Consider the following 19,785-nt stretch of genomic DNA (forward strand, 5'->3'; position numbering starts at 1 on the left):
TTGTTTAAGCCTCCGAGTCTCTGGTACTATGTCATGGTAGCCCTAGAAGACTAATACATAATAGTACTTATCTGAAGGGATTCTTGTAAGTATTAAGTGAATTAATATATGTAAAACCATTTAGAATAATGTATAGAATAAATAATGTATAGAATAAAATACAGAATACTGTTATTAATATTGATATTAAAATGACACTTCCTTTGTTTTTGAGTTTTTCTCCCTTAGGATTTCCTTAAACTTTTATTCTCTACTACATTTTTTTTGCTTCTTCAAGGCTTAGTTCAAATGCTACCTCCATGAAAACATCAATCAGATTTACTTTTTCCCTCCTTTGATCATTACATTTGTCATGCTGTATTGTAATTATTTGATTATGTGTCATTCTCCAACAGTATATGGGTTTAGCCACATGTAGCCACATATATTCTTCCTTCCAGCCCTCCTGAACAACTTGCAAGACCCCCAAAGCATACCTCTGTTTCTTCATGCTTCCTAGAACATTCCTGTTTTTTCCCTTCTATCACTTTGCCCATACTTCTGCTATTCGTTTTTTCAAAACTTAGGTTCAAGTGTCCCTTAAGGTGAAGGGCCTTACCTGATACCACCTGTGATGGTTAATTTTAACGTGTCGACTTGACTAGGTCATTGTACCCAGCCATTTGATCAAACATTATTCTAGATGTTTCCATGAAGGTATTTTTTAGATGATATTAACATTTAAATTGGTAGATTTTGAGTAAAGTAGATTATTCTCCATAATGTGGGTAGGATATAATATATATTATACATATTCAATGAATAGTTATTGAGTATCTCCCTGTGCAGGCAAGTACAGGCAGTATATACGGTAAAATCGGAGATAAAAGGTTGCAAAAGGCAGAGCCCTTCCTATAGGCAATGTTTAGGGAGGATTTATACCACTTATATATATTTTTTGTATCTTTACTTTAGCCAAGGTGCTAGGACCTGTATCTGAAGTAGAAAGGCGTTTTTAGGTACTTTAGAGTAAAAGTCATCATTCATGGTAATAACAGTAAGTTCAAGGTGGGCATAATTAGTATAAATACAACTTCACTGACCCAACAGTCCTATCATGAGCATCAGACAATACTCTGTGGTTTTCAACATCCTCTGTAAATTATGCTTTTAATACCATATCTTTTTGCTGTAAGCATCACCTTTCAGTATGATGTTAGCAGCTTTACTGCTTTCCCCCAACCATGATAGGATTCCCCTGATTCTGACGGTTACAGTGGAAAGTCCTTCATACTTCTATTACCTGTACAGACGGAGAACTCCTTTATTTGGAATGATAACTCTTTCCTCTAGACAAAAGGATATTACTGCCATTTTGGCATATTGCCCTTCAGACACAGCTCCTACATTTTCAGCCTCTCAAGGAATTGGTATTGGTTTGATGGGAACTCAGAGAAGTTATGGAATTATTCCTTCACCTAACAGCCTACATCACAACCTAGAGATACCTGCATTCACAGTTACACAAAGGCTATAATTCCATTAATCAACTTTATTTCCTTTGCTGGCTCTAAGAGTCCCTGTTAATAGAAATCACTAAGAACCTCATTCTTCATCTTGGATCACTAATAGGACATTTGTCAATTTATCAATACCCATACCTGGCCTGCATATCTCCTGGTCTCTATCTCTTCTCCAGAACATATGATGAGAAAAATGAATAGGTTACTTTGGTACATATGGATTAAAAAAATGAGTAGTGAGGACAGTGAGCACACGGGAACAAAATAGCAAAAATCAATGGGTGTCAGCCTAAGGTGTTTGCATTTATTCCATATGTAATGAGAGTCTCTGTTGCCATTTGAGAAGGTGAATGACAGGAAAAAAACCTTGTGCATAGAAGGATTTATATGAAAGTGTTGCACTTTTTTTAGTCAGAGAAATTAGAGGATTTTTTGCTGGAGAGTTTGGAGGCAAATGACCAACACATACTTATGGGTAGATAAGTACCTAGAGCCTCTACTAAAAAGGTAAGAAAAATCAAAGGTAATGTCTGTAAGTGAAATAAGAGAGCAAAAAGGTCACAGATGTTTGAACACCAGGGGTACCATCTGGCAGAAGGAAAATTCAGTATGAGCTTAAATGCTTATTTTCAATGAACAGCAAATATCCCATGCATGCCTAAGAATATTAATGATGTACAATTATAGAAACATATGGAACACCAATACATAAATAATTTATGAAGTAATAATACTAATATCATTAGACATTTAGATGAGAAAAAAATATAATGTGTTCAAGTCTAGCCTAATGAACAGAGAAGATAATGTAAAACATCCTTCAGAAAGCAAATTCATCTGGAGCTGACAACCTGACATCTTAATCACGCCAAATGATTCTGACTGTTGGAAGGAAAGAGCCCAGGAAAAGATGGTTCAAGGACTGAAAAAGAGATTATTTTCTGCATTACTTTCTCTAAAACAGTAGTCAAAGCCCAGGTGGTGAATGAAGACAGAGAGAGAAGCTGGAAGAGAATTTCAAGGAAGAGATAACAGTTTACACAAAGGTCCCCTGGAGTAGGGCACTACTATGTGATAGGGCACTACTATGTGATTATTCCACATAGGGATATCTTGATTCTCCATAATTGAGAGGTAGGTGCTTATACTTTGCCTTCAACTCTCAGTGCCTTGAGTTAATGTATCTACTTTTCACTCTGTCCTCAAAGGTTGTATACTGCCCTTCTCTGCATTTAGAGGCCTGTAGGCAAATAAAAAGGAGCATCATGATTCATCAAGACATACTAAAATCTCTGGGGTCTGTCAGTCTAAGAGGGAGTGAAAGACACTTTGAGAAATATTTTACTAGCCTCTCTCCATAGAAATAATTCTCAAGGGAGGAGTCTCTGAGGGAATTTATATTTGGGGGTGGAAACAATGCTATAGAATAATGGAATTTTATATTTAGAACCTGTGATTGTTATTAAGCTATTGCTTTACAGACCCAAATACAACCTACCATTATCAGTAATAAGGTGGACAAATCGATACATTCTATTGATGTCATTCAGTCTCTTTCCCAAGCTGCAACAATGTTTGCTCAATAAATCCATGTACAAAGTAGCCATAGTGACAGAGATGGAGGTCTGGCATGGGTTCAACAGTATAGCTTCTCTTTTCCCTAAGGCTGGCCTAGCTACCATCACTGAGTGCCAAATCTGCTAATACAAGAGATCAGCTATGAGGTTCTGATAAAGTAACATCCCTTTGAAGAAGAGGATAATTCACTCACCTGGTACATTGGTTACATTGGACTCCTATCATCATAAAGCATGGCACAATTGCTTTCACCAGAATAGATGAAAATCTGCATATGGATTTGCTTTCTGTGTACTTCTTCTGCCAGTACCACCACGCATGGACTCATGAAATGTTGCTTTATTGTCACATTCTCCACTCAACATTGCTTCTGACTACAGAACTCATCTCACAGCAAAAGCAGTGCAACACAGCTATTTCCTATGGAATTCACTAGTTTTACCATGCACTCCTACCTAACAGCAACTAGCCTCATAAAATAATGAATTGGCCACTGAAGATTCAGTTAAGATACCGATTAGGAGAAAATATCCTAAAGAGTTGAGGTCTTGCCTTACAAAGACAGTATATACTTTGAAATACTGACCAATATTTCTCCCATGTACATTCTCTACAGGTGCTAGAAATAAGAGTGGAAATGGGAATGGTTCTTTTCACAATAACATCTTATAACCCAAGTACAAAGTTTTTTCCTGTCACCATAGTTTTGAAATTGTCTGGTTTTTAGGTATTAACTTCCAAATAGAAGGACTGCTTTGAGATGGGTACACAGAAATATTGCATTGAATTGGATATTTAATTGAAGAATATTTTAGATGCTTCATGCCACTGAGCATATATATATGAAAGAGGGATACTCTCTTGGTTAATGATTTGGTGCTGAATGATACGGATTATCAAGGTGTATTTGGGTTTCTGCCATACTGTAGTGCAGGAAATACTATGTAAGAAATTCAGGGAATTCTCTGGAGAGTTTTTAGTGTTTCTATATTCAATAGTAAAATTTAATGGAAGACCTTAGCAACCAAAGAAAAGCAAAATAACTTAAAATTCAGATCCTCTAGGAATAAAAGTTTGATGCTAAATAGCCAATGGGTGGACTCTGCTAGTTATTAGTTGGTGTTTCTCAGTCCCAAAGATGTCTTACTCCACTTTGTGATACTCAGGCTGAGACTCTGTAAGCTGCACATCTCCTTTGCTAGCTGGATCTCTGACAGACACTAGCAGTAGATTGGAAGAAGACAAAGGGACTTGCTCCCTCTTGTTTATTTCAGCAACCTCTCATTACTTTCAGAAGGGCAGTAGAGTTCAGCCTCCAGCTTTCTGTATATAAATTCCCAGAATCATCATCATTCCCTCTAAGAAGTTTCAACATAGTTGGGCTATAACCACCCCCACGGAAGTCTGTCTGATACCCAGTTCTGTAAAATGCTGCTGAACATTGGAAGTTATCAGGATCAGCTGACTAGAGCCCCCCACTCAGAGGTTTGAATTCCTGCTCTATGAGGCCCCTCTTCCAATGTCAAAATACCATGAGGTACTTATACTAACGGAACATTATCTTCCCATCAGAAGTCTGAACCTGCTTCTGTGAAGGCCCTCCAAATGCCACTCATTTCTAACCATTCCTTATCTCTCCCCAGCCTTGGAGGGGGTACGGCTTCCTCCAGTTCCATCCCTGTATATATTCTTTCAGTTTCTTTTTTCACTTTTTAATTTTATAATCTATTTAGCCTATTATTTGCATTAAATTACTTCTGTTAAGATAACTGGCATTGTTTCCAATTTCTGTCACTGAATCTTGACAGCTGATATGAAACACACATACACACACACAAATCCCTATCATTTTTGATAATAAAATACAGAAGGTAAAGTTCTTCTTGGCTAATTGGTTATAGATTAATTTTTTTCGTACAAAGTTAAGAAAAATCCAGTCAGTTATTATAGAGTATATTTTGAGGGCATAAGACATAGGACAGTACCAGAAACACTTGAGATGTATTAAGATAGCATATATTTTACAGATGAAAACATATATTCACATACTCAAATTGTTCCAGACATACAAGTTTTTCAATAACCAATGCACACATCCATTTTTAAATTTAAAGTAAAAATTACAACCTGAGTTGCACAAGCAAAATTTCGAGTGCTCAATAGCCACATATGCAGACTAGATCATTAGCTTTCTTACTCATATTAAACTATGATGATATAACAACCTATGAATATAAAATTGGAGCCCTGTGTGGCAGTTACATGACGCTAAGGATCAGAATACAAATACAATCTCACTATTCAATGATATTTCCATTTTTCATCTTTGTTCTGATTTTTCATGTGCCCACGAGACAGACTGAGGAGGGAAGCACAGCTCTCCCACGTCAATCCCACAGTAATAACAGTGCTCCACGAGAATTATTCTGGATTGAAAATGGGACCACAGCAGTACTTGAGCCTTTTTTTCTTTATTTATTTCTGAGCTCTGATACTTAACTCATGAACTTTGATTCCTAGCTTTACAGCACTCTGCTTCAGCAGTTCCTCTGACATCAATTCTGTCTCAGCAGCTGAACAAACTTTTATGTCTTAGCTATTATTCGCTGCTCTCTCAGCATCCATTCCTCACTCCCTATTCTTTGCCCCAGGGTTTTTGCTTGATTACTTCCATCTTGACACTTAACACTGACACTAGTATTGCTTTCACTTTGTGACTGGGAAGAGAGGAGAAAATTAATACTTGTCAGCAATCAGTTCTGTTTCTGCTTAAGAGGTAAAAATGTTGCAAGAGAATGTCATTCCTAATTTAACAATAAGAAAAAGTCATAATTTTAAAAAAAGATATTTTTGCCTCATCCAAGAGCTAGAGTCACAATGAAACCAGGCAAACTGATTCCAATGGGTGACAAAACATGTTGAGGAGGGACAGGATATGTGAACTGTTTCAACTTTGGCAAAATATGAGAGGAAAGGGTAAAAGCCATAAAACTGGGTAAGAAGGAAAGCACTGAAATTGTAACAAACTGATTAAGCCACATGTGGGTTATGGAACAGTTTAGGATTCCTGAGAATCCAAGACACAGAGGAATATACAACCACTTCCCAGCTCTTTTCCCCAGACCTCTACTGGACACCCATGGAAAGACTGGGAGTCTTGCCTCAGTCTGAAGATGAAGGAGGTGTACCTGGAGAGGCCCATTGTTCTGAGCATAGGGTGTTAATTGGTTGCTGGTGAGAGAAAACCTGCTCAGACCGCAGGCGCAGATCTTTCTTTCACATGAAGAAAAGATGTCAGCTACTGGGAAATGGAAACTGTTGGTTCACAAACCACCATGGGAACTTCCCAGCTGTAATCTGAAACCAGACCCCTTAGTAGAGAGCAGGGGGAGAGACAGAAGAAAGAGGCAGACCACTTCTGATTGGTAAGTGGCAAGTTTAATAAGCAAGGGAACTTACATTGGAGGCTTGTCTTGGGTGGCTGCAAGATGAGTAGATCTCTGCATCTGCCCACCAGTATCTTAAAAGTTTATAGAGAGGCTTTTAAAAAACAATTTTTTTATTACTGGGCTGGCCAAAAACTTCCTTCTGTTTTTAAGTAAAAAATAAAAGACACATTTTTTCATTTTCACCAAGATCTTTATTGAACAATGTATTCACCATTTTTTCCCAGTACTTTCTGCCATTTTTCAGGCAACTTCATAATTCCTTCTTCCCAAAACTTTTTGTCTTTTTAAGCAAAGAACTGTTCCAGGTGCCTTTTACCGTCTTCCAGGGAATTGAAGTTTTTTCCATTAAGAGAATTTTGTAAATGGAAATCCAAAGGTTCAATGTCTGGTGAATATGGTGGATGAATCAGAACTTCCCAGCCAAGCAGTAACAGTTTTTACCTGGTCATCAAACATGCGGTCTTGCCTTATCCTGATGGAAGGTTGTGTGTTTTCTATTGACTAATTCTGCATGCTTTTCATCGAGTGCTGCTTTCAGTTGGTCTAACTGGGAGCAGTACTTGTTGGAATTAATTGTTTCTTTTTCTGGAAGGAGCTCATAATAGAGGACTCCCTTCCAATCCCACCATATACACAACATCACCTTCTTTAGATGAAGACAGGCCTCTGGTGTTGTTGGTGGTGGTTCATTTCACTTGCCCCACAATCTCTTCTGTTCCACATGATTGTACAGTATCCACTTTTCATCATCTGTCACAATTTGTTTTAAAAACGGAACTTTTTTTTACGTTTAAGTAGAGAATTGCAATCGGAAATATGGTCAAGAAGGTTTTTTTTTCTCTTAACTTATGTGGAACCCAAACTTCAAAGCAATTAATATAACCAAGCTGGTGCAAATAATTTTCAGTGCTTAGTTTGGTTATTTTGAGTATGTCGGCTACCTCCAGCGTGGTATAATGTTGATTGTTCTCAATTAATATCTCAATTTGATCTCTATCAACTTCAACTGGTCTACCTGACTGTGGAGCATCATCCAGCAAGAAATCTCCAGCACAAAACTTCGCAAACCTCTTTTGATACATTCGATCAGTCACAGCACCTTCTCCATACACTGCACAAATTTTTTTTTTTTGTTTCTGTTGTATTTCTTCCTTTCTTGAAATAATAAAGCGTAATAGGCCAAAAGTGTTGCTTTTTTTCTTCCATCTTCAGTATTAAAATGGTTACACAAAAATTCACCAATTTTGATAAGTTTTTTGTAAAATGCATGCTTATATGTCAGCTGTCACAATACAATCTAACAAAATTGGTTCGAATGACGTTAAAGACAACTAAGCTCTTCTAGAGCTATCTTATGGAAAAAACTGAACGAACATTTTGGCCAACCCAATATTTTTATTGGAGTGCAGTTGATTTACAATGTTGTGTTACTTTCAGGTGTAGAGCAAAGTGAATCAGTTATTCATATACATACATCCACTTTTTTTAAGATTCCTTTCCCATATAGGCTATTGCAGTGTACTGAGTAGAGTTCCCTGTGCTATACAGTTGGTCCTTAGTAGTTATCTATTTTATATATAGTGTGTGTATATATATATATATATATATATATATATATATATATATATATATATATATATATAGTGTAACTGGATTCAGTCACATATGTTGTCCAGATGGTCTCAGTAGCACCTCACTCTCTCAAGGTTAGAGCTTTGGAATAATTCCCACTGTGGGAATGAATGGTAGGCAGACTCTAAGTTCCTAAGACAGGGGAGTAGGTTAGGAGCCTCTGATTGCCCGAGTTCAGCTCAAAGGTCAAACCACAGCAGTCATATCTTCTCGATGACCTTCACCAAGGGGAAACACTTCACCTCCACTGCCCCACCTCATCTCTGCCTAGTTGCTAGACAAAAATTAGCTGCCTCTGGGAGCGAAGAATTCTGCCACAAAACTCCATGCTGTACTGACACTAGCACAGCCCCACAATATGAATCTGGAAGCTTGTTCTGTTATCTTTTTTATCCCTGAAATTAAAGGGGCTCTGCTGCTTCTGCTCCTTTTTCTGAGGGAAAATAACTTTTCTTAAAAAACTGTTTTTCTTTTGGTAAATATTTATCTTTCTTCTGATAGTTTGCTTTGTATAAGGACACAGCTACAGAAAACTATTTTCATTACGGCCCTTTGATGTCACGAATATAGTAATGTGTCTTTCCTGAGATTCCAACAGATTCGCATCCCCGTTGTTATTTCTAGATTATTGTGACATTTTGTACTTGACAATGGCTATCTTGGGCCTTGTTGATTCCAGGATGGAAATAGCATTTGTATTGTACATCCTTGGTTTTCTCTGTTCTCTGCTTTGCCAATCCTATATGCAGAAATTTTGTTTTGATATTTCCAGAAACCTTCATATTATCTAAATTACCTTAATAAAACAAAGTCATATGATAAAAAGATATTTTATGAATGTTTTGACAAATGAGGTTCTGAATATAGCATTTCCTATGGATATTTTGTACATCAGTTATCATTCTTTAATTTTTCCTCTGGGGAAAATATGGGATAATTTCCCCTAGATAATGATCTTGTAGAATTGAAGCCATATATCTTTTTTCTTAGTTTACTTTTTAGAGAATTTCAATGTTCTTCACTTTTAATGCTTTTTTTTCTCATTTCCTTAGCAATAATTCCCTTAAGTTATAAATTCAGGCATGTACCTCTTATTGTGAAAGGGGAAAAAAAGCCTCTCCACAAAGCTCTTTTTCTTAATTCTTCTCCTCAAACAATTTGCTGTCTTTTCTATTTTAGTTTGTCATCACATTTCTAAAACTTTGGTCTAATTTGACATTTTCAATTCCTATTCTGTTTTCATTCTACTACAGTTTGACTTTCATCCTCACCACTTGTTATGAGTTGAGTTATGCTCCTCCTACCCCAAATTCATATGCTGAAGTTCTAATCCAGAAGACCTTAGAATGTAACTATTTGGAGACAGGGTCTTTGAAGAAGTAATTAAGTTAAAATAAGGTCACGAGAGTGGTCCTTTATCCAGTCTGACTGGTGTCTTTATAAAAAGAGGGAATTAGGACATGGACATGTACAGAGGGAAGACCACGTGAAAATACTGGGAGAAGAGAGCCGTATGCAAGCCAAGGAGAGAGAAGCTAATTCTACCGATATTGTGATCTCAAACTTCTAGCTTCCAGAAATGTGAGAAAATTAGAAAGTAAGTATCTTTTTTTTTTTGTTTTGTTTTGTTTTTGCGGTACACGGGCCTCTCACTGTTGTGGCCTCTCCCGTTGCGGAGCACAGGCTCCGGACGTGAAGGCTCAGCGGCCACGGCTCACGGGCCCAGCCGCTCCGCGGCATGTGGAATCTTCCTGGACCGGGGCACGAACCCGTATCCCCTGCATCGGCAGGTGGACTCTCAACCACTGCGCCACCAGGGAAGCCCCGAAAGTAAGTATCTTAATGGCAAGGACATTTTCTGTTGTGTAACTGTGTGCTAAGAACTTTAATACATATTTATAAAAATATCATATTAATTATTAGAGCTACAACTTCAGGTAGGTACTAGTATTAGCAGAATTTTATGGCTGAGAAAAGGAAGGCTTAGGGGAGAATAAGCAGCTTGCCAGAGATCATTTAGCTAGATGAGGCAGCCTTGAGATTCAAAATGAAGCATGTCTGATGCTAAAATCTGTGATTTTAATCACATGATTTACTGCCTCCTAGTCTCCCGATTTCTGGCCTTTTGATTAATTTTAAAATCCTGTTCATCCCTTGAATCTGATATTTGGTGCTATTTCAGCAGATCTGAACTCGATCTCTAAATGATGATGGTAAGGACTTTCCTATAGTCACACTGCTTCTGCCTTCCTTAGTTAAATATCCTCTGTCATGTTAAATATTCCAATCTGTCTCTGAAAGCTCCCACCTGCCCCACAAGGTCTTGAAACACTCTTCTCTCTACTTTGCAGAAAACTGTGTCCTTGGGTAGGTCACCCTTTCTGGGCCTCAATTTCCTTATTTGTTAAATGAGGGGTTCGATTATGATCTTAAAATTTTCTTTCAGATTTAAAGTTTCAGCAAAAATAATGACGACTCATGTTTCTTTATCCTCTTTCTTTTGGGATTTTTAAGTTATCAACATTTTAATTTATGCAATTTAATTTCCCTCGTAGTAAGACATATTAATCCCGCAAAAAGTTGGGAGATTCCCCACATTGTAGGAGGACTATTCTTTAGGTTATTAGTTATAGTACATTGCCTCTTCATCAATTAATCAAGTGCAGCAACACTTTAATAAGTGTTTAATGATGTCTCCTATGTGCCAGGGTCTTTGTTAGGTGCTTGGATCTGGGTTTAGGTGCTACAGATGATCAATACACAAACACAACCTTAAAGGAGCTCAAGATTGAGTGAGAGAGACAGTCAAACCTACAAATACATCTAGCCAAAGCGGACTGGCATCAGAGCTAAATCCACTGATGACAACAACAAAATCAGCGGTGGATATATGGATAAGTACAACTCTAATGGTATAACTGCTACTTGTTCTAGGGAGTTAAGTCTAGGGAACATTTTTAAAGCTGGTCAGAATCCAACAGTATGAAAAGAAACCAAGAAACAAAGGGGTCCTCCTCTGCCATCCTGTCTGATTCCCAGAGCAGACTTTAACACATTTCTCTGGTTTCTGAGTTCACCTCCTTCCCTAACCCTGGGACTTCTGTCTTTCTGAGCATGCTTCAGCCTTGCTATCACCAGCAGGCAGGCAATCTGCTCTTCATTCCTGAAGCTCCAGGGAGCTGTCTTCTGCCTGGACTATTTCTGAGCTGCCTAGTTAGCAAGGCATTTAGTTTGCAGGCATGTGGGTCGGGGCAGCCTTCTTAGCAGGATGGCCCAGGGGAGGCTTGGGGAATAGAATGGAAAGGAAGCCTCATCAGCAATGACAGCCAAGAAGTCACTCCAGGGCTTCCCTGGTGGCGCAGTGGTTGAGAGTCCGCCTGCCGATGCAGGGGATGCAGGTTCGTGCCCCGGTCCGGGAATATCCCACATGCCGTGGAGCGGCTGGGCCCGTGAGCCATGGCCGCTGAGCCTGCGCGTCCGGAGCCAAAAAAAAGAGAAGTCACTCCAAAAGATGTAATTAACCTGTAGCTGAGGAGTGAGGCAGACCTGCCATCCGTGAAATGTTTTGCTTCAGGTTTATACCTAGCTGGGATTCCCATGCACTCAAGAGACAGGTTACAGGAGAACCAAGGAAGTGTTGTTGATCCTGGAGGGCGCTTGCAAATAGTGAGTACAGAACAAAAGTATCGCATATGCTTTATAAAAGTCCCTTATACTCTACTCTCTTTACAAGAAGCAGTTGTCATATTATGAGTTACAAACTGTAAAGTCACATTCCTATGAGAAAAGTAGTAATATTACCACCATTTTGTCAGTGAGGAAACTGAGGCTGGGAGGAATTTAGCAACCTTCCCAGGGTCATATAAGTATCTCAAAACAGAGCCAGGATGTGCTCACAGGCGTTCTGCCCCCAGGTCTCATGGTTCTTCCACCAGAGGACTTCTTATCCACATTTGGAATCTAGGAACTAGACTATGAGCTTCTAGAGGTGTCCCTTCCTGCCTTCTCTACCTCAGCCTCACTTAGTTCCTGAGTCAGTGCCTGCTCAGCCAAGGTGAGCCCAGCCCACATCAGAGGAGGGTTTAACATGAATAGATAAAGAAGATGCGAAATATATACAAATTATATATATATATATATATATATATATATATATATATATATATATATATTCATGCAAATGATATCTTAGATGCATGGAATGCATAGAACCTAGCATCAAAATATATTACATAGGACTTCCCTGGTGGCACAGTGGTTGAGAGTCTGCCTGCCGGTGCAGGGGAAGCAGGTTCGTGCCCCGGTCCGGGAGGATCCCACATGCCGCGGAGCAGTTAGGCCCGTGAGCAATGGCCGCTGAGCCTGCACGTCCGGAGCCTGTGCTCCGCAATGGGAGAGGCCACAGTGGTGAGAGGCCCGCATACAACAACAAAAAAAAATAATAATATATATATATATATATATGTATACACACTATATAAAATAGATAAACAACAACGACCTACTCTAGAGTACAGGGAACTACACCTGTTTGCTTTCACCTGAAACTAACACAGTACTGTAAATCAACTATATTTCAATAAAAATTTAAAAATCAGTTAAAACTGCAGGCTTAAGCTTCTGGGCACTGTAAACTATAACACTTACTCCAAATATTGGCCCAGTTTTTGTTCCCCTTCACATTCCCCAGCCCTCACTGCCTAGCCCCTGCTTGCCCCCTGCACTCCTCCTCTCCCCTCCACATACCCCACCCAATTTGAGCTTGCTAAATTTTTCACCAACCTGTTCTGCTTGGTCAACTGGCCTCCTGCTGCAGTAACCATGCTGGTGACTACTGTTCAAAATAACCACCTACCCTGTTAGCTCTTGCTCTTGTGTTGGGGTAAGAGTATATTCTCTCTATATATAGACATGCATTTCTTCTGCTCTCCAAACACTTATGAAGCAGCATATAGTACAGGTTAAAAGCATGGGTTCATATCCTGACAGGTTATTTAACCTCTCTGTGCTTTAGTCTATTTGTCCCTAAGATGGGGATGATAATGCCACTTAACTGGTCGGGTTGTTGTTAACTATTAAGTGGGTCAGTCCACTGATGCCCCTAGCTTTTGGTGCACAGTAAGCACTCAAACATTAGCTGTGCTTTCAGTATTTTAGTTGGGTTTTAATTATGGCCCATTTCCTGAAGTTTCTATTAACTCACGCGTCTGAGCTTTTCTTGTTTTGTTCCATATGAATTGAATGTGGTTACTACCAAACTTCACGAGTCAATATCCTACTCATTCTTCATAAAGCCACCGGTCATAAGAGAATTCAAACACTGGAATCTAACAGCAATTCATTGAATATCCACTCTGTGCCAGGCAGGCTGCTAGGTGCTACAGATCCAGGGGATGAGGAGGACCATTCTTATGGTCCCTACTTCCTTGATGCTCTTTTCTTCACTCCCACATACTCTGACCTATTAAACCACTACTATTGTAGAAGTTACATTTTGTTTTATAATACTTTGTTTTTTACATATCTGGATCAGGAAGCTTTAGGTGGGGAGGAATAGTATTAGTGACTGCTGAATCCCCATGGCCTACTATAGCACACAAAGCATAGAGGGGACTTAATGTTTGTTGAATTAACAGCTGAATGAATGAATGCATGCATGCAGAGATGTGCTTGCTTTTGTCCACGTGAGCCCTCCTTGAGCAATGAAGTATTAAGGAAAGGAAGTATTTCTAAAGCCCTCTTTCTGGTGCTCTGACATTTATCCATAGTGTACCATCCAGCACCAATGTTCATCTTCCTTCCTAAGGAATTTATAAGCATAAAAGTTCCTGATTCCATGGCTAAAACATCAGCTTTGCTTGATGGGTGTTGTAGTGTTAGGTTGGTTTAAAGTTTCAAATGTCTCTGTCTTTAGCATGCCCCAAATCTGATCTTTTTGGAGAAAAAGAATAAACATTCCAACATATTCATTCTTTTAGGGTGCCTACTCTTCAATCCTCTCTTCTTGCCAGAAACTTTTTTACAAATCTGAGAAAAGCTTAGAGTCCTGTCAGACCTTAATCTGAATAGCAGAGAAAAATAATTTATACTATGAATTGGATTTATCTATATGTCAGTTACCTATTAATCATAACTAAAAGCATGATTAAGCTGTCACTAAGAAACCTGCTAAAGCCCTGTAATTGTACTAATGCATTCTACTGTCATTTCTTCAAAAACACATTATCCAGAGGATTGTAATGTCCAGAAGGAACCATGGAGCTTTAGATCAATCCACTCTTTTTACAGATGAGAATACTGAGGAACAAAGAGTTAAAGACTCTGAAGCTGTGAATAGAGATTGAATATAAAATATTACATAAAAGATCATATATTAATTTCTGAATACCAAGAAACATAACATAATATTTAAATGATGATTAATACTGCAGAAAATATTTGTAATGTTTATGACAAAAAAGGTCAACTAAAAATTTATGAGGAGCCTATACAATTCAAAAATAAAAAAGACCAATTAACCTAATATAAAATAGCAAAGAATGTAAATAGACATTTTAGAAAAAAGTATAATTAATCTATAACATGCCTAGGAAACAGAAAAATACAAATAAATATTTTTCTACTTTTCAGAGTTAAAAAGATTAATAAATTTGATGACATCTAGTGCAAATGAGGGTACAGGGTGGCAACACACTTTCATTCTCTATTTCTGGAAATGTAGCAAGCACAATCATTTTTGGAAGGCAGTTTGGAAATATCAACAAATTTTAAATGTATTTAACCTCTCACCTTTCAATTCCAATGTGAAAAATCTATTCTTTAGCTATACTCACAAATGTTCACAATTATATATATATATACATAATATAACACACACAAACATACGCATATATATATAGTTTAAAAAAGAAAAGATAGAAAAAAAAGAAACAATCAAAATGCCTGTTAATAAGTGACTAAGTGATTACTAAAGAATGGTTCATTCATACAATGGAATTCTTTTTCAAAAAAATATTAATTGACTCATTTAAAGATAAACAATGACTATCTTTATTAACACTGTATGTTAATAACATCTTAATGTTATAATGAAATTAGTGCTCATCTGGTGGAGCCCCTAAAATCTGTCTTAAAGTGCCAGTATGTTCCAGGATATGAAGGAGCCAATGAAGGATGAAATTTGGAAAGTGAATTTTATTTGACCTGGTTTATAATACCTAAGTTTGAAAAATAAGTTATAAATTTTGTTAAAAACCTTAAAATATTCTCAATTTTGATGGCCTTACTAACTTGGCTTACTTACTTACTGACTTTTTATTTATTTATTTACTTACTTACTGACTTATTGACTGATATATTGCTTATGGCCCTTGCCTACAATATAAAGGATTTTTTTTTTTTTACTTTTTAGATAGAAGATATTTTCTGTCTAACTAGAATAATTTCCTGAGCTTTTTGTTGCCTGTATTATACTCTTGACTGTTTAAGAAAGAAAAAAAGAGCAAAGGTTTCTTGTTCCTCACTTATAAAAGAACTAAGGTTCTTTACAATCCTGTTACCTTCTTTTCTTTTAACTTTAAAATGTTTTATTGACACTTTCATTACAAATATAATGAAATATTATTTCTCAGGCACTCATAATTCTACTTAATCGTGTCCAAGTTTCCTCTGACAACTTCTTTGATTTTGCCTTGCCCAAATCAGATCCTAAATATAAAAAAAGTGACATAAATCTTGTAGAATATCTTTGAAATTACCTTTGTGATTTCTGGAAAATTACAAAGGTTTGTTATTTCACCTTACAAAGACAGAGATGCTAGAAATACTTAGGTTCATTTATTAGTTACTATTGATGAGTAACATGGGAAGAGTACTCAAATAAGAAAAGCTACTCAGCCTTCCCTAGTTTAAATTTGTATAAGTAAATGTTGTTAATTTTTTTCTAAATTGTATGCTTTATTTCAAGTTCTCAGAGATTCATCAATGCCCTCACTGTCCATATCACATTTCTATTTATCAGAGTCCTGATGGTGCACTATCTGATATTAGGCAACAACAGTATAGTGTTACCAGTCATAATTTCAGTTATTTAAAAATGTTGAGTAGGTCACAACAATACTTATCTCTCTTTTTAAGACTTTTTTAAAAGAGATGTTTTAGGCTTACAACAAAATTAAAGGAAGATACAGAGATTTCCTAATATCCCCTTTCCCCCCACACACATAACCTCCCCCTTATCCTCATCCCCTAGCAGAATGGTGCATTTGTTATAACTGATGAACCTACAATGTCATATCATAGTCACCCAAAATCCATAGGTTACCTTAGGGTTCACTCCCAGTGTTATACATTCTATGCGTTTGGACAAATGTATAATGACATATCCATCATTATGCTATCATACAGTTTTTTCACTGCCCTAAAAATTCTTTGTGTTCTGTCTATTCATTCCTCATGCCCTCAACCCTGACAACTGATCATTTTATAATCTCCACAGTTTTGCTTTTACCAGAATGTTATATAGTTGGAATCATGCAATATATAACATTTTCAGATTGGCTTCTCCTACTTAGTAATATATATTTAAGTTTTTTCCATGTTTTTTCATGGCTTGATAGCTCATTTCTTTTTAGTACTGAATAATATCCCATAAATAGATGTACAACCATTTATTTATCCACTTACATACTGAAGGACGTTTCGCTTGCCTCCAAGTTTTGGAAATTATAAAGTTGTTATATACATCCATGTACAGGGTTTTGTGTGGACATAGGTTTTCAACTCCTTTGTGTAAATACCAAGGAGTGTGATTACTGGATCGTATGGTAAGAATATGTTTAGTTTTATAAGAAGCTGCCAAACTGTCTTCCAAATTGGTTGCACCATTTTGCATCTCCACCTGCAATGAATGAGAGTTCTTGTAGCTCCACATCTTCACCAGCATTTGATGTTGTCAGATGCTTCCAGTTTTGGCCATTCTTATATAATTTAAGCTCTTCCTTCTCTGGATTCATATACCTCTTACACTTCTTTTATAGACAGTGCTACATTGTTATGTTGTTTTTTTTTTTCTTTTCTGTCATTTTTGAAGGACTATAAGCATCTGCAGGTCATTCATACCAATAAATTAAAAAGGCATGGTACCTGGCATGGGATCTAGAATATAGAAGAAACTTAAAATGTTTGATGAATGAATGAATTTTTAATGAAGATGATTTATCCTCAGTCTAAGAGCAGTCAGAAGGAAAACTCATCTTTGCATTTTCCAAGGAATTCTTCACAGTGGTTAAGAACATGACTCTGTGGTAAGACTGCATTGTTTAACTCTCAATTCCACCCTTTACTAGCTGTGTAATCTTGGGACAGTTACTGAACTTCTCCATCTCTCTTTTTTAATCTAGAACATTACAGACTTGTTGGTGTGGATTAAATGAAATAAGACTTGTAAAGAGTTTACAACAGTGCCTAGCACATAGTAAAAACTAAATACATATTATCTTTTAAAATCATTGTATTAGATCCATTCTCTGATTTTTCCTTTTTTTTACTTAAAAGTCGTAGAGATAATTGAAATTACTTTATGTCTTTATTTGCCCAACAATGGCACATTTTGGTGGTGAGCTAACTGGCCACTGGAATCATCACTTTCTCTGCATATGAGACTTGAGGCATATTTCCTTATTTTGGACCCTAAGCTTCATTTTCTTCTTCAGTTCATATTTTGAGCTTGTGCTTGGTTTCAATGAGGTAAGAGTTATGTTCCCAATCCTTGAATATCCATTCTGTCTTGTAGGCCTGCTGCTCTTCAGGACTCAGTTCATATATCATCCTTTTTATGTAGCTTTCCAAGAATGTCTCCTATGACTATGAGTGAATTATAATGTACTATAGTTGTTTACTTGTTTGTATTTCCCACTAGACTAAGCTTTTTCAAGCCAGTGATCTTGTCTCATTATTCTGTTTAATCAGTGCCTAAAAGAAGGTCTAGTGGTCTAGACCTTGCTAAATCTAAAACATGCTAAATCTTAAAACATGTTAATAGCATTGAATGATTTCTGTTTTACAAGACTTGCAAAAAGTTTTTTTTAGTTAAAATGATTTCTCTACAGTTTCCTTTGTAGCTACGATAAATGTAACTTGCTAAGGTTGTTTTCAATCATTTATTCATTTGATAGAAATGTATTACACATCTACTAATTACAAGCTAAAGAAAACGTTGTGAGAAAAGCAAATAGAATTCAAGGCGTGGGTCCCACCATTAAGTAGCTCAGAGATTAGTCATAGAGACAAAGCACAAATAATCAGTAAGGAAAGCACATAATCAATAAGAATGATATAAATGATGTGTCCAAAATAAGAAGCAGAGAGAGAAAGTGATGTGAGTTAACAGATGGGAGCAGCGGTATGCCGGCCATTATTTTAACAAGGAGCTCCCTCAGAGTGAAAGCCCTGATTTGTAGCACTTGCCAGTTTCCTGATGTAAACACTCCTACCAATACTGGTTTCAAGCTACAGTCTGAGGTCACTGAATGCAAAGTCGGGAAAACATGTACATAATTCAATCTTGCTAGCCAATTTGGGCTGGCTCCAACACACCCTTGGATGAGAGAAATGATTTTAGATAGGTATGGTCATTCTTCATGGAAAAGCTAAAAATTGAAACTAGTCTTGGAGAGAAATGATTTTAGATAGGTATGGTCATTCTTCATGGAAAAGCTAAAAATTGAAACTAGTCTTGAAGATTGTATACAAATTAAATGTCAAGGAAAATATGTTCCAGAATTGGAGACTGGTAAATGCAATGCATAGAAGCAACAATGAATGTGGAATATTCAGGCAAATGTACTCAGCACTTAGTAGGTTCTCAATAAATATATATGTGAATAACTGAACAGCAGTGAAAAGACCATCTGATTGAAGAAATGCATCTCTATAAGAAGAGACTTGAGAGGAAAGCTCAGATGCCACAGTACTTTGGCAATCCACAGGTCTCTATCCTTCTTTATAATGATGCTTTTTCCTCCCTCTCCATCCCCAGAATCTTTATCACCTTGCCTACAAGGGCTGAATGAGAAACTACTTTGACATTTGATTATTATTTTTGAGTTACTTTAATAATCATGCAGGTATCTAATAGTAAGATAGGATTAACAGAGAATTCTAAGGAAGAGAAAATTTTAATTTTCAAAGGTGGGAGAGTGGCTTCTAAAAGCTGTATGTCTTCATAATAGCTTTATCTCTATTTTAAAAAATGCCTCCAGACATTGAACTAAATTATAGCATTTTCTATAAATATAGATATAGGTGGGCTAGATAAAGATCAACCTTTTTCTCTTACCTGGCATATAAATATGGAATTCTCTGGTTTGGCAGGGGTCAGGAAACTTTCTCTGTAAAGGGCCAGGAAGGAAATATTTTCTATTTTGTGCACTATATGGTCTTGGTTCAACTTGGCCATTGTAGCGTGAAAGCAGCCATAGACAATATGTAGATGAATGATTGTGGTTGTGTTCTAATAAAACTTTATTTACAAATAAGGTAGGAGACAGATTTGGCCTATAAGCCATAGTTTGCATATTCCTTGTCTGGGGCATCAAGGTAACTAGGAAATCTAGCTTATTTAA

At 37.0% G+C, this 19,785-nt stretch overlaps 1 protein-coding gene across 1 annotated transcript in view; it reads right to left on the reverse strand.

Moving 5' to 3' along the window:
• Positions 1-19,785, reverse strand: part of TYR (tyrosinase) — a gene marked incomplete at its 3' end in the record, with an annotated part of 88,847 nt that overhangs the window by 17,821 nt on the left and 51,241 nt on the right. The gene's annotated exons all lie outside the window — the stretch shown is intronic.

Source organism: Hyperoodon ampullatus (genome assembly GCF_949752795.1).
Source record: "Hyperoodon ampullatus genome assembly, chromosome: 7".
Taxonomy (NCBI): Eukaryota; Metazoa; Chordata; class Mammalia; order Artiodactyla; family Ziphiidae; genus Hyperoodon; species Hyperoodon ampullatus.